The 19,597-nt window shown below is 41.3% G+C and overlaps 2 pseudogenes; both read left to right on the plus strand.

Moving 5' to 3' along the window:
* The first annotated feature begins 4,287 nt into the window (after window positions 1-4,287).
* LOC133708550 (DNA-directed RNA polymerase V subunit 7-like) lies at window positions 4,288-4,818 on the plus strand (annotated as a pseudogene).
* Window positions 4,819-5,109: 291 nt separating this feature from the next.
* LOC133711873 (UPF0481 protein At3g47200-like) lies at window positions 5,110-9,293 on the plus strand (annotated as a pseudogene).
* Window positions 9,294-19,597: the final 10,304 nt, after the last annotated feature.

Genomic DNA, 19,597 nt, shown 5'->3' on the forward strand with positions numbered 1-19,597 from the left:
TGATTGCAGCAAATACTGCTATGTATATTTAATATATAGCAAAGATGAAGCCTTGGATATGTTTAAAAACTACAAGGCAGAAGTAGAGAATCAACTAGACAGAAAAATTAAGATCATAAGATCTGATAGAGGTGGAGAATACGAATCCAATGCATTTTTGGATTTCTGTTCTTCACGTGGAATTGTTCATCAAACGACTGCACCTTACACTCCACAACAAAATGGAGTTGCAGAGCGTAAAAATAGAATTTTTAGAGAAATGATCAATTCCATGTTAAATAGTTCTGGAGTTCCACACAATTTGTGGGGTAATTGTCTATTTGCTGCAAATGAAATATTGAATCGAGTTCCTCACAAGAACACAAATCAGTCACCTTATGAAGTTTGGAAAGGGAGAAAACCTTCATATAAAAAGCTGAAAGTGTGGGGTTGTCTTGCTAAAGTTCGAGTTCCTCTTCCAAAGAGAACAAAACTTGGACCTAAAACTATAGATTGTGCATTTATTGGATATGCAAAGAATAGTGCAGCCTATCTTTTTCTGGTATTCAAATCTGAAATTAGTGACATAAATGTCAATACAATAATAGAGAGTGATGATGCAGAGTTCTTTGAACATATTGTCCCATACAAGGAAGAAAGAATCAGCTACACAAACAAAAGAGCACGTGATATAAATCAAAATTCATCTACAAGTGTTCAACAAAATGAACAAGGCTCATCGTCTAGTGCTCAACAAAATGAAGATGATGAAGCAATTGAACCTAGAAGAGCAAGTAAGAGGGCAAGAGTTGCTAAAGACTTTGGACCTGATTTCCTTACTTATATCACCGAAGGTGAACCACAAACTTATAAGGAAGCTATGGCATCTCCGGAATCTCCTTTTTGGAAGGAAGCAATTAATAATGAGATGGAATCCATTATGTATTAATACATGGCAATTGGTAGACTTACCTCCTGGAAGTAAACCAATTGGTTTTAAATGGATTTTTAAGAAGAAATTAAAACCCGATGGTACTATAGATAAATATAAGGCTCGCCTAGTAGCCAAAGGATACCGTCAAAAGGAAGGGTTAGATTTCTTTGATACATATGCACCTGTTTCTCGAATTACTTCCATTAGAATGCTAATTGCAATAGCGTCTGTATTTAATTTGGAAATACACCAAATGGATGTAAAAACTGCATTTTTAAATGGTGAACTAGAGGAAGAAGTGTATATGGAACAACCGGAAGGCTTTGTGGTTAAAGGTCAAGAGCACAAAGTTTGTAAACTTGTGAAGTCTTTATATGGGTTAAAACAAGCACCCAAACAATGGCACAAAAAAATTGATTATACACTATTGTCACATGGATTCAAAATAAATGAATGTGACAAATGTGTGTATGTGAAAAACTATCGAAATAATTCATGTGTGATCATCTGTTTGTATGTTGATGATATGCTCATCATGGGTACAAACAAGGATGTAATTAATTCCACAAAGAGTTTTTTGAGCTCATGCTTTGACATGAAGGATTTGGGTAAGGCGGATGTAATACTTGGAATTCAAATTCATAGAGGTAATAATGGTTATATCCTTACTCAGTCTCACTATGTGGAAAAGGTGTTAAAGAAATTTGGACACTTCGATGATAGACCAATCACTACTCCTTTTGATCCCAACACTAGACTGGTTAAAAATGAAGGAGATGGAATTTCTCAATTAAGGTACTCTCAAGTGATTGGGAGCTTAATGTATATCATGAATAATACTAGACCGGATATTGCATTCTCGGTTAGCAAACTAAGTCGATATACAAGTAATCCCGGAAAGGATCATTGGAATGCCTTAGTTAGATTATTAAGGTATTTAAAGCATACCATAAACTATGGTCTACATTATAATAAATATCCAGCCGTGTTAGAAGGATATAGTGATGCTAATTGGATTTCCAATAGCACCGGATCAAGATCCACGAGTGGATATGTGTTTACACTTGGAGGTGGAGCCGTGTCATGGAGGTCGTCCAAGCAAACGTGCATTGCACGATCAACAATGGAATCAGAATTTATTGCGTTAGACAAGGCTGGAGAGGAAGCGGAATGGCTTTGAAATTTCCTAGAAGATATTCCATTGTGGCCTAAGCCTTTGACTGCAATATGTGTATATTGTGATAATAAAGCTACCGAAGCTAGAGCCAAAAATAAAATTTACAATGGGAAGTCAAGGCATATACGGCGAAGACATAATACTATAAAACAATTGCTCCATAATGGAACAATTTCCATTGATTATGTGAAGTCCAAGGATAATATAGCAGATCCTTTGACAAAAGGCCTACCAAAGGAGCAAGTTGTTTCTACATCGAGGGGAATGGGTTTAAAGCCAATTCAATGGACTAACTCGGCGGAAACCTAACCTAGTTGATTGGAGATCCCATGGTCTAGGTTCAATAGGCAAACTGGTTGAGAAGGTTCAAGAGTTTAGAACACACTATTCACTCATTCCTTTGATGTACAACGTGTGTTACCTGTCGACGTATAGGGTGAATACTATATTCTTAATGACACTAATATCCTTTGATTAGGAGGAATATGGCAGGATATTCTTAATTAGTGTCACCTATATGAGAGTGATGTGGGTCGCATCTATGAGAATTCCATGGCTACATTCTCTAGAGCTCTCATGAATTCGGGATATGTTCAGGACCAAAATGAACACAACCGTAAGAACCGAAATGTGCTAGGTTCGGTAGGTGTGACACTTGTTGTCTTGGTTTACTATGAACGCGAATAGTTCAAGAAGTCATTTCACTACCTCGCAAAGTAAATCCGACAAGTAATCCCTAAGGAAGGTTCAAGTCCAAAAGACACCTCTCCTGATGCCTATCAAGTCTTATTTTCTCTCGGGTTACCAACAGAGATGTTATTATTTGTTCTTATTTTCTATTCAAATGTGGGGTATTCTCGGAGTTTGAATAGAAAATGTGGGGTATTGTTAGAACCGATTGGAATAGCTAGTGCTTCCTTATCCCACATAGGAGATAAGGCCATACTTTGATCTCTTTATATATGTTTCCACAAGCAACATATTAAATAAACAAAGTGAAGGTGGAGGCCCATTGAATGGGAAACAAGACCTTTGCAATGAAAATATTGGAAATATATATATATTCAATATATCAAAGAGGGCCTTGGGCCTTGGGTCGAAATTAAAATTCCAACAAAATCATTTCTTTTATAAATTCGGATAAAGACAATATTTTTGGAAAATCTGATCCAAAAACAGTTTTGGAAAAACTGATCCCAAAACGGTTGTAACTGTTCAAATCAAATTCAAATTGATTTCAAGGTTCATTGAAAAACAAGAAAAAATCGTTTCTGACATCTCTTCTTATAAACACTCGAGAGAAACACAAGTGAAGTTCGCTAGGTTTCAAGGCAACGGTGCCACGCCTTGGAACGAGAGTTGTATCCTGCAGGGCAGTCGTCTACGATCAACCACAGCACCTGTGTGGGGACGAAATTCTGTCTTAGGACATTGCGCTGCATACGCAAGCCTCTCTCAATCAACCAAGTCAGTGATCACTTTGTTAATTCAATTTGCTTTAGTAGTATTGTGATTGTGGATATATATATTGTAGTATATTATAGTTTCAATTCTTTAATTTAGTTCTTAAATATATATTGTGTATTTACGACGAAAGATTGATCAGGAGGGTATTGAATCCCCACGTGGAATAACAGCTTCATCTTCATAGAGGTCGGGCATGCTGTGTATTCTATTCTTTCATTTCCATTGGAGATCTTATCTTATAGGTCATATTTTTGTATTTGAAATACTAAATATAGATGTAATGTGTTGTTACACATCGAACTGCGTTCTTATTTAGTGGAATTCTGTCACTTCATATGTGAACTAGCAAGATCTCACATTCTCCACTTTGGAAACAAGAAGTTCATAAATTTTTATTTTTCGAAAAGCAAGAAGTTTATAAGTTAAAAATTGGTAATTCTGCTGTTAATCTTTTATCTTTTATACATATGCATTGAACGAGAAATCTCTGTATTTGTCATTAAATGCTACACTTAATAGCATTTAACACACACTCCCCCCCCCCCCCCCCCCCCCCATAGAAGCTACTCTTCTAAATTCCACATTACATATTTAGCCTCTGAGAGGTAGAGAACTTATGCAAATCATTTTAATCTCATATGTTTTGAATCTTTTGATCACTGCCTCTTTGCAATAGTTATTTTAAATCCCTTCAAACTTAACTTCATCTAAATTACGGAAGTTAAGAGCTATGTTTCTCAAAGTAGAATTGCCCTAGAATGTAGTAATCCCGCCTGCAAACCTGGTTGCAAAAGGATTGATGCTTAAAAAATCAATCAGTCTCCGATTGCTCAAAGGCTTTGCTGCAAATAAGGCAACCAAAGATCATGGGTACTTTCTTGCGATCACTACCGTGGAAAGCATAGGAGAGGGAAAAGTCAGGCGCTCCGGGGATGTGGTGTATCCAGTTGTGTTTAGTTGCATCACTTTAAAGCTTTTCAGGGGGGAGATCATAGAGGGGGTTGTTCACCATGTGCTGAGAAATGGAGTTTTGATGAGCTGCGGCCCCGTTGAAAACATATTTCTATATAAGGACTTAATGCCTGATTACCGATATGTCCCCGGAGAGAATCCCATTTTCTTGAACGAAAAGACGGGCTCTAAGATTGTGAAAGATGTATTGGTTCGTTGTGTTGTTCTTGGGACTAAGTGGCTTGAAGAAGAAAGGGAGTTTCGGGGACTGGTTAGCTTGGAGGGTGATTATCTAGGACCAGTTTCATAATTACTGTGGTTGTGTTCTGATCAATAGAATGACTTGGAAATGAATCGAGTATGATTCTATGTTTTGTACTTTCTTTAACTTGATATTCTTTGTTGTTCATGGTATTTTGCTGGATTTATGTTTACTATCTTGTGTGACCAAATTACAATTGTATGCTTACCAACAAAGTGGAAAAGAAAGCATATTTTGATTCCTAGTATCTCTTGTATCGTAAGTTCTGATCATAAGTTCTGATCATTTTCTGACTATGTTTGAGACATTTTTTTCGACCGATAGGCTAAACTCTTTAAGATGAGATTGCGGTTACATGGTGCATGCACCCTTTTGGAAGTAAGTCACCATCTTACTACCTTTTCATTCACATGCAGTTTCACACACAGCTCAATTATAATCGCAGAGGACTATCAGACATTGGAGGATATGTCGACATCATGAGTTTGCGGTTTAACTTGAAATTCAGACAACTTACTCCCTTTGATGGAAGGAAGATGGCTAGCAACAATAGTTCAAACTTTTAGTTCTGAAATATATGGCTCCTTAGGTGAAGCCTTGTATGGTAAACAATGCACAACTCCTATTTGTTGGGATGAGCTTGGAGGAGACACCGAACTCTTAGATGACAACAAAAGTGGTCCGCTTGAGATCCAAGTACTTCCATGAAGACCCTAACGTTTGGTTCACGGAAAGGAAAGTAATTCCTTTGTCTTTCCCATGGGAAGGGAAATGAAATTTCCCAACAACTTTCCATTCCGATGTTTGATAACGTAAGGAAAGTTATCAGGAAAGTTGTTAAAAGTTTGTCAATAATGTAATAAAATAATATGTTGTGAGTAATAAATGCAAGGAAGAAGAGGGGAAAGTGATTCCTTTGAGATTTGGAAGGAACCACTTTCCCTCTTATGACAGGAAACGATTTCCTTTCCTTTTGCATCCCAAACGTAGGAAAGGAAAAAGTTTCATTTCCGCAAACCAAACGTGGCATAAGGAGAAACCATGAAACCAATCTTGAGTGAAGACCTCAGAGGAAGCTACTTGGAAGTAGGAGGAGCAAAGCTGTAACATTTTCTTTCAAGTAATCAAATATTCTGACCTAAATAAAATAAAAGACTTTTCGGTCTAAATTTCATGCATTTGTTTACTGTCACCTTGTACTGGAACATATGCGTCACTATATGTGCAAACATAATACACGTTTGGTAAATGCTTTAAGAAATTTGGTCAATTTAGCTAACAACTAAGACTGGTGTGAACTCGATTATAAATATAATACATACCATAAGAAGAGGATGGTCATGTTCCTACATGGCTACATGTGCATGTACGTACATTGAGCTACAGTAATTAATACTTTCAAATAATTAAGGGTTGGTGTATGCAATTAAAAAAAAGAGTATTTTTCAAAGACGAATGGATTAAAGAAACTATTAGAAGCGGACTTTAATTCTCGAATAATTCTTAGGTTCACTCATAGGGTGAATGAGCATATTCACCTCAGTTGTCGATTAACATATTTTTACTTAATAAATTTACAATCCAACGGTCTATATTCTAAATTATCATTTAAAGATCATCTCTGTAAAAAATCGATCGAATCGGAAATCGTTTAATTATCTAATTGAATCAAATAAATGGATGGTTCTAACAACACTTATTACTATTATGATGAACCATCCATGTATTTCATAGAAATGACTAACTAAAAGGTTTCAATTTGATTGATTTTTTACAGAGCTAATCTTTGTATTATATTATACAACATGAATGGTACGTTGGATTAGAAAATTATAAAGTTATTATGCGTTAATCGCAAGAGAGGGTAAATATACTCATTCACCCTAGGGGTGAACCTAAGAATTGTTCTTAATTCTCGAGGTCATCGCTAGCTGACTACAACAACTGATCGATCAATTGACTTGATCGATAAGCAATGCGTTATGACTATAAAAGAACCAGTGTTTAAAAAACAAATTTCCGCACCCCTTAATGCTTCAAGACATATAACTTTGCTGCAAAAGCCCTCCCAAAACTAGATCAATCTCTACAAATATTCTGCCTTCTTTGTCTTGATCGACATCTACCACGATTTTGAGCTTTAACTGACTCAGCCCTCCCTCAGGTACAATATTATATGTAGGTACAAGGTTTACACTTGATGTGTTGGCATCCCTATACAAAGCACTGAAGAAGCCTACAAAGTTCATCAAAACTGATCTCGGAGAATTTCAGGTAATTGCATCTCATGCATAAGCACGGGATTGCAACATGTGTTGCAATCCCGAGTAGAGTCAATCCTACGTTTTTGGGAGTCCAATTTTGGAAAGTATCTTTTGGTTTTAGATTTTATTTTACAAAGATATTTTTCAACTGATACAATCGTGCTTTTGCAGTCCTAGGTGATTTAGGATTTGTTTATTTTAATTGGATATCTTTTATTAAAAGATCTTTCCTAGTAGGAGTCAAATTAGGGTTAAGTCTTAATTGTTGAGAATTTATTTTCTCCTCAATATATTCAGAAAAGCAGCGTTGATTGTGGAGGGATTTTGATGCAAGAATTATTGTGTGTCTTGCTTGCTTAGAAAGAGTTCCATAGGAGTCCATGAAACACTTGTATTCCGTGTCTAAGTGTTTCATTGTTCATTCATATACATGCATTGATTCTCTCGAGATCAGTAGAGAAGATTGGTGGTGCAAGTGGAGCGATATTTGTAGATCGTTCAAGTGAAGAAGAAGGTCAAAATTCAAGACAAGCACCTCTCTAGTGAGTCTAGAAATTGTATCCGCGTAGAGAGCTATATGTGTTAGAGTAAGAGCTCTGCAGTGTTTTTAATCTCAAAATTGAGGTTTTCACTGCGTAACCAAAAATCTGGTGTTCTGTTTGATATTTTTGATTTCTGCCCAGTAAGGATTGATACGTGCCTTGCAATCTCCATTTTCCAGAAAACACATTCTGTCCTTGTATTTTCATTATATGAATGTGAAATTTCATTTACTTGATTGTTTCTTTTTATTAGATAACTTGACTAATGTTATTCACTTGCAACTTGTTCAGAACTCATGGCGATGCATCATACTTCTATTGGTATACAATTCCATGATTGCACGAAATATGCAAGAAATGCATCTTCAAAGTTCCTAAGGTGCTCCGGAGACAAAACTCTGAAGCATATACGCCTGACATAGTCTCAATTGGACCTTTCCATCGTCGAGGAAAGGGAAGCAAGGGAGACAGAGAATGCGAGGAATGCAAGGAATGCAAATTATGCAAAAAAAAAAAGCAAGAAAGGCAAGGAAGGCAATGAAGAAGAATTTCAACTCATGGAACGAGTGAAAGAGAGCTATTTAAATGATGTGCTTAAAGGCATGATGATTCCAACCAAAACGTTGATTGCAAAGGTTATTGAGCTTTCAGATCAAAAGAATGAAGGCACTATTGGGTTTGAGCAACGTGCCCGTGGCTTCTATGCAGAGCCACTACTTGATATTCCCTCCGAAGAATTCATCAAGATGATGATAGTTGACGGTTGCTTCCTCATTCAACTATTTCGGAAGTGTAATGATCCGACACTTAGGGATATCGAAGATCCGGTATTCAACATGGATTGCATGTTCCATTTCTTATGTCATGACCTTTTGCTCCTAGAAAATCAACTACTTGGTTTGTTCTTGAGAGTTTATACAGCCTTATCCTTGGAAATTGCTGCAGTCATCAACCCTCCCTCGCTTTTCTCATCCTCGACGCCTTCATCACATTACCATCACTAAAGCGTAGTTGCAATTCCTATAAACAACATCTTAGTTCATGTCACGGTAACAATGGTGATGATGTTTTGCACATACTTGTTCTGGTAAGATCTTCGATTGTTATTCCATCAAAGGTCAAAGCCCGGAAAGAAAACAAAGTTCACGAGGCAATGTTTGACCAGAAATACATGAAATGCATACGGCGACGGCTCTCTCAAAGGCCGGGATCAAATTCAAAGGTGTCAAAAGTGAAAGCATAATGGACATACAATTCGAAAACGGAGTTTTTACTTCCACATCTAAACATTGGTACGCTGGCCGACTCATTGTTCAGGAACCTCATTGCTTTTGAGCAGTGCTACAATGGTCATTCAAACGAAATTACATCTTCTGCCATTTTAATGGATAACCTCATCTCTTCCAATGAAGACATGGAATTACTTTGCAAGGCAAAAGTAATAGGTAACTGGCTGAGCGAGGAAGATGGTTGCAAGTTCTTCAACAACCTTTACAAGGGCATCCCGCACAACAAGTTCTACTATGTCCATCTCTGCAAGCAAGTCAACGAGCATTACAGAATCAGATGGCATACATATCTGGCTTCGTTGAAGATTGAAAAGTTCTCTAATCCTTGGAAAATTATTGCTTTCTTTGTAGCTATGTCCTTCTGGGTCTTAGCATATGGACCTCCACGAATAACATTCGGACCTTCATGCAGAAATGAGACTTTCTAGAGTTCCACATCTATTGAAGATCGATATAATCCCCAATGGTTTCTCCTCGTCAGTGTCGTTTTATTTAATTTATGCTCAGCTTATTTTTCATAATTAGCAATGTATTTTGATAGTTTGGGAAAGTCGTTTGTTTTATCTTAATTGGATTATATTCAGGTTAATTATCTATTTATCTTAGCATATATCGCATATATTTTGATGGTTCTATTTATTTGGTTTGGCGGATTTATCTTAGCCAATTACCATGACGGACGATTAATCAGGATTATTTTGAGTTAATTAGTTCCATAATTAGGTGTTACTACTTACCATGTGTGCATACATCTATCTGTAACCTTACATTACGCCATCCCGGAGATGAATGAGCTACTAGACGTTTGACTAGTAGAAGAGCAATAAGCTCTTGACCTGACCAAGAAATTCACTCAAATTCCCAAAACACTTCCAATAACTAGGGAAGAAAAAACAATTCAAAGTTGTTGCAAAATCCAACTCGTCACTGACAACAAGAGAACACAATGACACAAGCCGGCCAGCTCAGAGGATGAGAAGACGGGAATTACAAACTCCCAGTCCCCGGTCCCCCGCTCGCCACCACAAAGGTAGGTCACTGTTCTTGAGACCTATGCTTTGGAAGATTCTTTGTTTACAAGGTACTGGTTAGCAAAGGAAAATGACATAATTAATCTCATGTAGCTAGAGCCTAGAGGAGGGATTTGAGCAATAATATCAATGATGAATTCTACTATAGCCTAGAGATTATTGTCGCCCTATCTTTTGGCCAATGATTATCCCTGTCCTACTTGTTTGGCTCCCAAAATCAGTCTGGTACAAACTGTCTCTTTTGAATGCGCGAGCGTGCCAGCACCGTGGGGTGCAGTCGTCGGGGCGTCCCTTGACCTGACTTCTTCTCAAACGATGTGGACGAGGAGAGCACCAACCTCGTCACAAGGTTCTTTTCTATGCCTTTCGGAAAAGGACTTTTTGCCTTACTGGTAAGGGCTTTGGTTGTGGTCTCTTTGCGTTCACCGAATCGATACCCAACGTTGTAGGTTGAGCAGAGCAATCACCGGGAAGTCTGGAGAAGCATGGGTTTCGCTAAAGCGTGACTTTAGCTTCGCTGGGTTGCGAGGGCGTTACCCTTGCTTCGCTGGAAGTAACGGTGGCAGTAGCACTAACAGTCGGCTCTTGGAGAGACTAGGATTGGAAGCACGGTCGCCGGGTTGGTTTGGTGGCACTGACAGTCGGCTCTTGAAGAGACTGGGACTGGAGTGTGGTCACCGGCAAGAGAGGCTGCTCCGGGGAGACTTGGGCAATCGTAGAGATTGATTGAAGAGTTGTTGGTCCTTGTTGTGTCGTCTTTAGCCTCTATATATAGGCTACTTAAGATTCACTTTCCAAATAGGAATGAAATACTATATTTTAGGCCACAGTTATTGGCATTTGAATCGAATCAAAACTCTTAATAGTTTTGATATCTAATCGTGAGCAATTAAAAGATTGACTCTGTACATGGTTGGAATATAGGCAAAGATTAATTGCCTCTGGAGCACAACTTCCGGATATGCACAGATTGCATGTATATATCTTCTGTTGAATGTAATCAAGGATAATTATATCCTTCCTCAATCTGCTCCATCTACTCTTGATTGCAATATATGTGGGGCCCATTGATAATTCACTTGCATGTATATACGTACTGAAGGATGATAGCCTTCCTCAATTGTCTCACCATGCCAAAGCAAATTATAAAAGAGATATATTCCTTGTCAATCACAATTAAATATGGTTGACTCCTTCTCAAACTGTTCACGTCCATTGCATACTCCTTAATTGCATGGGGCAATATCATCCCAATTTGCTCGCGCTCGCGACGTTGATTGAGATATATGTGGGGCCCTGTTAATTACCTTGCATGGTTCGCATAATCTTGGCCATCTATTTTATCTTCCCGCTTTGCACAGTCTTGACAATCAAGCAAACCACTATTAATTATCAAATATATTGATAATTAAATAGTAAATCGATGAATATCCAGATTTGCCTCAAGATTGCTTGGCCTCCAAGTAGGCTTTATTTAGCCTCAAAACAATATTTTCCGAATTTGTCGAAAATATATAACTTGGGCCACGGATATTGGCCCGGTTTTCTTCGAGTCCCCTATGTCGGGAAAAAATGTTATTTTGGGTTCAAACATTGCCCCCCAGATCTCGAAGTCAAAGTTCCCTGTCTTGACTGAAGAGGTCTTGAGTCAGCACTAATCTTGCAATAACGTCGCCTTAAAAAGCCACTTGCCCTGGCTTAAATGAAAACTGATAATTCAACGAACCTCAATTGCTAGGTCGTGAAACTTGAATGACATTAAGTCATCTTGACGAACAGTGAGGTAGCTTCAAAGAACGACACTTACCATGTAATAACATGAGTACCTAGTATTCACAGATGATGTAATGAAACCTGATGAGAATTTGATAGACAGAGAAGTAATTCTTGCTCCAGTTTCTTGAATATAGGCACCAAAGAAGTATTCTTTGTGGACATATCTCTCAAAGCCACAGGTTTTGGCCCTGATTGGATTGCTCGATCACCAAACCTTGATTGTATATGTATTCTACTATCATGTTCCACAGCGTACTACTACATGTCTAAAATGATCAATGTTTGAATAAAAAGGCCACAAGTATTGGCCTCGACACTTTAATGATCAAACTCATGTAATTTGGATAATTAGCTTGATCACACCATAGGAACTTAGGAAGGCAACCAGCTATGCCCCCCAGTATTAGGAAACATATATCCATGAATCATGATGACCTCACAGAACTTTTCCCTCTATACCACGAACTGATGGCTTGGATTAAAACTTTTCAGCCACTAACTTGGCTAGCCGACACATAACCCACAGGTGAGCCACATATTGAGCACATAAAGCCAAAAATCACCTCTTCACTGCTGTATATGCGAACCTCAAGATATGATCATAATCACTCTGCTCTAGCCGATTGTTTATTCTTCCACTGCCATCTTAATTGGTTCAGCAAAAGGAATTCTTTTCCAACTCCAAGGAGCTCAATTGGTTCCAGCTCTTCATTCTCACAGCAGATTCTTCCTGAAGTTCCAGAAATCAGCTTGTTCTTCCTCACACACTTACTTCACATGACTCTTTTGAATAAATATTCTACTGCTGCCAACTGTTCTGGTATTTCTTGGAACCACAGAGTAGGCTTCCATAAATTTTGAACAATTTATTGAAGGCCATAGGGATTGGCCCTATGTTATATCAAGACCCTCAAAGTCTTAATCACGTCAATTTTGGCGTTGAGAACACTGCCACACAAAGAAAAGTTGAAAAATACCAATCCCCTGATGCCCCCCAAGTCTGCACATGTCATCAGAACGGTTCTCTCAGGCATTGTATCAAACACCTTATATGCAAATCTCATGTTCTCAAATTTTTGACGAAAGCTCAACAGAATAGCCCACAGAAGATCAATTCATCAACAAAGAGTTCAATCAATCACTATTTTCTGGGGATTGGGCTTGATTCTTCGCAGCGGCAGTGGGAGATGACTATGGATTGGAGATGGATTCCCAACAATTCAATTTCTTCCTCTTCTCGCCTGCGGAAGAACTTGTCCCGGAATTCTCTTTAGCGTCAAAAGAAGGTTCTGCCTTGACGTCTACCACAGTGGCTGGCAGATTGTCCATTGAAGACCACGCGCTGGCCTCAGATCTCCTTCGCCACAGAGTGTGCATAGCTTGTTGGAATATTTTCTGCAAAGCGCTTCGCCGGATCGAACCTCGCTAGCGAGGCTCAGGCCAAGTGTATTTAGCGAGCTCTGCTTCTTGCGATAATTGGTCGCGAGAATAGCCTTCACGAAAAATGTCCCTCGCGAGCGTTTGATAACTCCTTGCCCCGCGACCATTCGCTGAATGTCACTGTTGGCCTCCTTTGCGAACTAATTCTTTTCGCGGCCATTGCCTTCGCGGCCATTTGCTCGCGGCCACCTCCTCACGGCCATCTCTTTCGTGGTCACTCGCTTATGCGGTCACTCGCTCGCGGCCAGTCGCTGATGTCCTCGCGACGCATAACTCTCTTTTTGTATTTTTCTTTTCTCTATTTTTTATTTTATTATTATTATTATTATTTTTTTTATAACTAAAATATGCAAACTGAAAATTGACAGAGAATTAAAAGCAAAGAAAGAAGCTAGCAGCAGTGCGTTTGGCTAACCTCTAGAAGGCCACGGGGGAGGCCACCTATGCTTCACTCCAAGCTCCAATGCATCAAAATTTATAGCATGAAAACCTCTCTTGTGAGAGCTTGCAGGAAAGCAACAAAGATACTTCGCGTCGAAAACTTGAAAGAAATTTGGCTCGTGGGAGGAATAATATTGCCCCCCAAGTATCTTTGTTGGTTGACGAAGCATGATCTTCAATTGCAATTTTGGAGATGATGGTATCCCAAGATTGGCTTTGTCGCCAACTACCATGTCATAGAACATGGCGTCTTCAGAATCAGCCACAAATTGGCTATTGTATTGGACCACTTGTTGGTCTGAATCCTCATGATCAAGAGCTTCAAAGAGTTTGAACTCCTGCATATGATTTTTGGAACCAATAATTAAATTATAATCATCATCATACTCATCATAGATTGGTTCCATGTTGAGATCATATTTAGAGTCACCAAAATTTGATGAATTGATCTCCTTTGCAAAAATAGGCATATCAAGCATTTGTTTGCCTCTATTTCCTTTCCAGGCATCATATTGAGACGCCTCTATGGACTGTATAGTATCATCATAGATAAATTTCTTTTGCAAGAAATTTGAAGTTGAATAATTGTAGGACATAATAAACTTATCCTGATGATATTTGAGCTCACAACCATGTATGATAAGATGGCCAATCGAATATTGATTTTGGCCACTCTTGCAATTTGGGTTGTAAGCATATCCATATATTTCAAAGCCGCCGCTTGGCTGTTGAACATACATGACGAGCTTCTGCTGGTATCGATCAATAAAGCCACATATTGGCTGACCATGACCATAACGTAATTGATAATTAAGGTGACCATGACTTTGGTCATCTCCATGATAACGTCCAATCCCAAGACAGCAACTTGATTGACAATTGAGTGGACCATGATTTTGATCACCTCTTTGACCATGATGACGTCCGGTAGCATCATGACTATCACCTTCTGGAATAAAGCCATCTGGTAGCCCTTCTTTCTTATAATTAAGAGAATACTTGGTAGGGAGGGCATACTTGGCTGGGAGGACAAAAACCGTGTCACCGATCCACTTGATTTGGCTGGGACTCTCAATAACCACCTCATTAAGCGAGGAATCTTCATAGGCATCATGTTGAGACGCCTCTAATGTTTGCTCAGTTTCACCATAGCCAAATTTCCAGGAGTTTTTGAGCTCCATGAGTTGGGCATTCTCTGACTTTCCTCGGACAAGGATTTCTCTCTGGCTTCCCAATGATGACGCAAAGAGACTCTAGTAGTCCCACTGGGCGTGCCAAAATGTTTGGCTCCCAAAATCAGTCTGGTACAAACTGTCTCTTTTGAATGCGCGAGCGTGCCAGCACCGTGGGGTGCAGTCGTCGGGGCGTCCCTTGACCTGACTTCTTCTCAAACGATGTGGACGAGGAGAGCACCAACCTCGTCACAAGGTTCTTTTCTATGCCTTTCGGAAAAGGACTTTTGCCTTACTGGTAAGGGCTTTGGTTGTGGTCTCTTTGCGTTCACCGAATCGATACCCAACGTTGTAGGTTGAGCAGAGCAATCACCGGGAAGTCTGGAGAAGCATGGGTTTCGCTAAAGCGTGACTTTAGCTTCGCTGGGTTGCGAGGGCGTTACCCTTGCTTCGCTGGAAGTAACGGTGGCAGTATCACTAACAGTCGGCTCTTGGAGAGACTAGGACTGGAAGCACGGTCGCCGGGTTGGTTTGGTGGCACTGACAGTCGGCTCTTGAAGAGACTGGGACTGGAGTGTGGTCACCGGCAAGAGAGGCTGCTCCGGGGAGACTTGGGCAATCGTAGAGATTGATTGAAGAGTTGTTGGTCCTTGTTGTGTCGTCTTTAGCCTCTATATATAGGCTACTTAAGATTCACTTTCCAAATAGGAATGAAATACTATATTTTAGGCCACAGTTATTGGCATTTGAATCGAATCAAAACTCTTAATAGTTTTGATATCTAATCGTGAGCAATTAAAAGATTGACTCTGTACATGGTTGGAATATAGGCAAAGATTAATTGCCTCTGGAGCACAACTTCCGGATATGCACAGATTGCATGTATATATCTTCTGTTGAATGTAATCAAGGATAATTATATCCTTCCTCAATCTGCTCCATCTACTCTTGATTGCAATATATGTGGGGCCCATTGATAATTCACTTGCATGTATATACGTACTGAAGGATGATAGCCTTCCTCAATTGTCTCACCATGCCAAAGCAAATTATAAAAGAGATATATTCCTTGTCAATCACAATTAAATATGGTTGACTCCTTCTCAAACTGTTCACGTCCATTGCATACTCCTTAATTGCATGGGGCAATATCATCCCAATTTGCTCGCGCTCGCGACGTTGATTGAGATATATGTGGGGCCCTGCTAATTACCTTGCATGGTTCGCGTAATCTTGGCCATCTATTTTATCTTCCCGCTTTGCACAGTCTTGAAAATCAAGCAAACCACCATTAATTATCAAATATATTGATAATTAAATAGTAAATCGATGAATATCCAGATTTGCCTCAAGATTGCTTGGCCTCCAAGTAGGCTTTATTTAGCCTCAAAACAATATTTTCCGAATTTGTCAAAAATATATAACTTGGGCCACGGATATTGGCCCGGTTTTCTTCGAGTCCCCTATGTTGGGAAAAAATGTTATTTTGGGTTCAAACACTACTACTTCTAGAAATCATGATGTCGTCTAAACATCTATAGCTAGCGTTGAAACTGAAGTAATCACACCAAGAAATGCAATTCTCTTAATGACGGCCTGGTGGAAAAACCATGAAACTAATTGGAGTCCGAGGATCAATAGTTCTTTAGAAAATGTAGTAGATCTTTCTAATTTGGTAAATCATTAGATTCTTTTGTTTTAGAGATGATTTTATTTTTCAACATTGAGAGTCATGTTCTCTTATCTATTAGTGATTAATTTGTTTTTGAGAATGGTGGGATATTGCATGTTCCCCTTCTCCTCATTGGTTTTTTTTTTTTCCTTAGAACGGATATGTTCTCCTCTCATGCATTGTTAATGTCTAAAAGTCCGGCGGTAGCTGAACCTTTGTTAACGCTGATCCGGCGGGCGGATCGATACTTGTGATGTTCTCAAAGCCTCCGCTACTTGTCAAGTAAAATACAAAGGGCGTCAGAGGGAGACCGCGTTGGGCGGTCTTCAACTCTCCGATGCCTAAGTTAGTCAATGTATTTATGTTGACAAAGTAACAGTAGGTAAGTATTGAATGCGTCATTAATGAGGAGAGAGGAGAGAACCTTTTATAGGTGAGGAGGAGGCTGACCTCCTCCTTGTTTTCGATGTGGGACTGAAGTGCTTCAGTTCCCAGTTTCAGAAGCTTCTGATGCTATCTTGGCGCGGCGCGTGGCGGTGCGTCGGAGGCGATCTGGAGGTGCTCTGACGCTGAGGTTGTAGCCCGCCTGGCGGTGTGTCTACATGTCATTCCTTTGGTTGGAAGTAGTACCTTTGGCGGTACAATGAGCGCGGCCCATTATAGCTAATTATGCTTGCAAATGTACATGTATGTACAAGTCCCCCAAGTCCCCAGTCAAGGAGGGCAATCTTGGTTGGGGAGTTGTTCGGCTTGAAGCGTTTTGTTCCTCTAGACTTTGCAAGAGCATAATTAGCGTCAGTGCGTTGTCAACCATGGATTTTGTGAGAAAACGCTTTATACCCTTTCGGGTGGGCCCCTGCTAGGCCCCCCAGGGAGTCCCCCACTCCCCGGCTAAGATAGACCTCCGGATGGTCGGCAAATTGTTTGTTGAGGGGGAGCTGCACGGAGCAGAGGGTGTTGGGTAGCGAACCCAATCTTAGTACCCGAGTGACGGGGGTCAACGTGCCTGATCAGGGCCATCGTAGACTGTTGACAAGTCCCTGTGTCCCGTAGGGACCGTCTGACCGTAACGCCGCGTGGCGGTCGATGTCAGAGTGAGGCGTGGCCTCGGGATCCGCCGCTGGCGGATATCCCCCCACTGATTGCAGCAGGAGGCAGCGTCCAGTAGACGTGCCTGGCGGTACTTCATTGAGCGATATTGTGCTGAACAAAGCACGCAACTTGCAAGATGAAAAAGGGGGTCCGCCAGATGTGTGTGGCGGAAGACGCCCCGCTTGCAGGATGGCAAGGGAGAAGTTCCGCTGGCGGGGTTTCGCTCAGCGGAGACTCCGTCTCTTGGAGGATGACAAGGGAGAAGTTCCGCTGGCGGGGTTTCGCTCAGCGGAGACTTCGCCTCTTGGAAGATGACAAGGGAGAAGTTCCGCTGGCGGGGTTTCGCTCAGCGGAGACTCTGTCTCTTGGAAGATGACAAGGGAGAAGTTCCGCTGGCGGGGTTTCGCTCAGCGGAGACTGCGCCTCTTGGAAGATGACAAGGGAGAAGTTCCGCTGGCGGGGTTTCGCCCAGCGGAGACTTCATCTCTTGGAAGATGACAAGGGAGAAGTTTCGCTGGCGGGGTTTCGCTCAGCGGAGACTTCGCCTCTTGGAAGATGACAAGGGAGAAGTTCCGCTGGCGGGGTTTCGCTCAGCGGAGACTTCATCTCTTGGAAGATGACAAGGGAGAAGTTCCGTTGGCGGGGTTTCGCTCAGCGGAGACTCCGTCTCTTGGAAGATGACAAGGGAGAAGTTCCGCTGGCGGGGTCTCACTCAGCGGAGACTTCGGACGGTTGGAGAAGTCATCCCTAGTGGTTACTTCCACCAGACGCTTCGTCTGGTGGTGGTTGACATGTGTCCAACCCGTAGAGGGTTAGCCTACGGAGGTTTGTCTCCTAAGCCTGGCCGTCTTCTCGCCATAAATGATAGTAATTATAGATTCCGTAACCGAGGCGACGCCTCGGTTAATCCGGAGAGTAAGTGGAGGTCTGCGACACGTGTACGACTGTTGTGTGATGTCGTTTTTTGAGCGGACGGCTGAGAACGCGCTGATGTTGACATAAAAGGGGGGGAAACTCAGCGAGATTTGACACTTTGGTAAAAGCTTCAAACTCACAGTCGTCGTCGTCTTGCTCTGTTCGTCCGAGAGTGAAGAAAGAGGTTGCCGGAGCTTTGAGATACCGTTCCCGGAGAAGCGACGATCTCACCCCCCTAAGATTGCTGCGCACCATCATATCGTAGGCTTCACCACCGAGGTTGGTATCTGGATTCCCTTTTTCCTGTTTCATTGAATCTGCTATTTTCTGGGTTTTGTTGTTTTTGGGTTTGGGAGGGTTCCTGTTCTTTGGCGTGTTTTGAGGTGTGAAGTGAGATTTGGGGGGGGGATGGGTTATGGTGGTTGGCAGAGAGTTGACGTTTAGGGATTTGCTAGATGGTCGAATCTGGGTTGAGTGTGCTTGTTCTTATTTTGGCATTTTCTGGGTAAATTGTTCTTGATGTTCTTGGCTATAACTGATGTAAGAATAGGCTAGATCTGTGTTTGTGCTAACTGGTGTGGGTTTTAGGGTTTGGGATGCCTAACGTCATAGAGATTTCGAGCAGTGAGGATTCCGGGTCTGACTTATCGTTTAGCGCGGCGGATAGGGTATTTATTGACTCGTTGCGTCCGTCTGCCCATGCAGGAACCTCACTGCCAGAACCGATAGAGGTTGAGCCCCTACAGACCATACCTTGGGAAGTAGCTATGGGTCGTGGTCCACGTCCAGAGAGCTCTAGGGCGGGTGAGGCCGCTGCTGCCAAAGCTAGGCGCGACGAGCGTTTGGCGAGCAATAGCGCTGCCAGCGGCTCCGCTGGGGAAGAAGAAACAGCGGGGGAGAATGCCGAGTCAGCGTGGTTCCTCGAGGATGGCACCGCCGTTGACGAGGCAGGAGGGCGGATGAATGCCGCCGCCGTCACTCGACTGAAGAAGACGTTCCGGTTACCGGGCTCGGTGAAGCTGCGCCCGCCGTCAGTGGATGAGAAAGCGTCCATTCTCCCAGAGGGATTTGCGGCGGTACATGAGGCGATATTCCGCCAAGGAGTGACACTCCCGTTGGTGCCCAATCTCCAAATCTTGGTGTGTGAGTTTGGCCTTGCCTTCGGTTAGATTTTCCCCAACATGTGGCGGTTG

The sequence above is a fragment of the Rosa rugosa genome, chromosome 5 (genome assembly GCF_958449725.1).
Source record: "Rosa rugosa chromosome 5, drRosRugo1.1, whole genome shotgun sequence".
NCBI lineage: Eukaryota > Viridiplantae > Streptophyta > Magnoliopsida > Rosales > Rosaceae > Rosa > Rosa rugosa.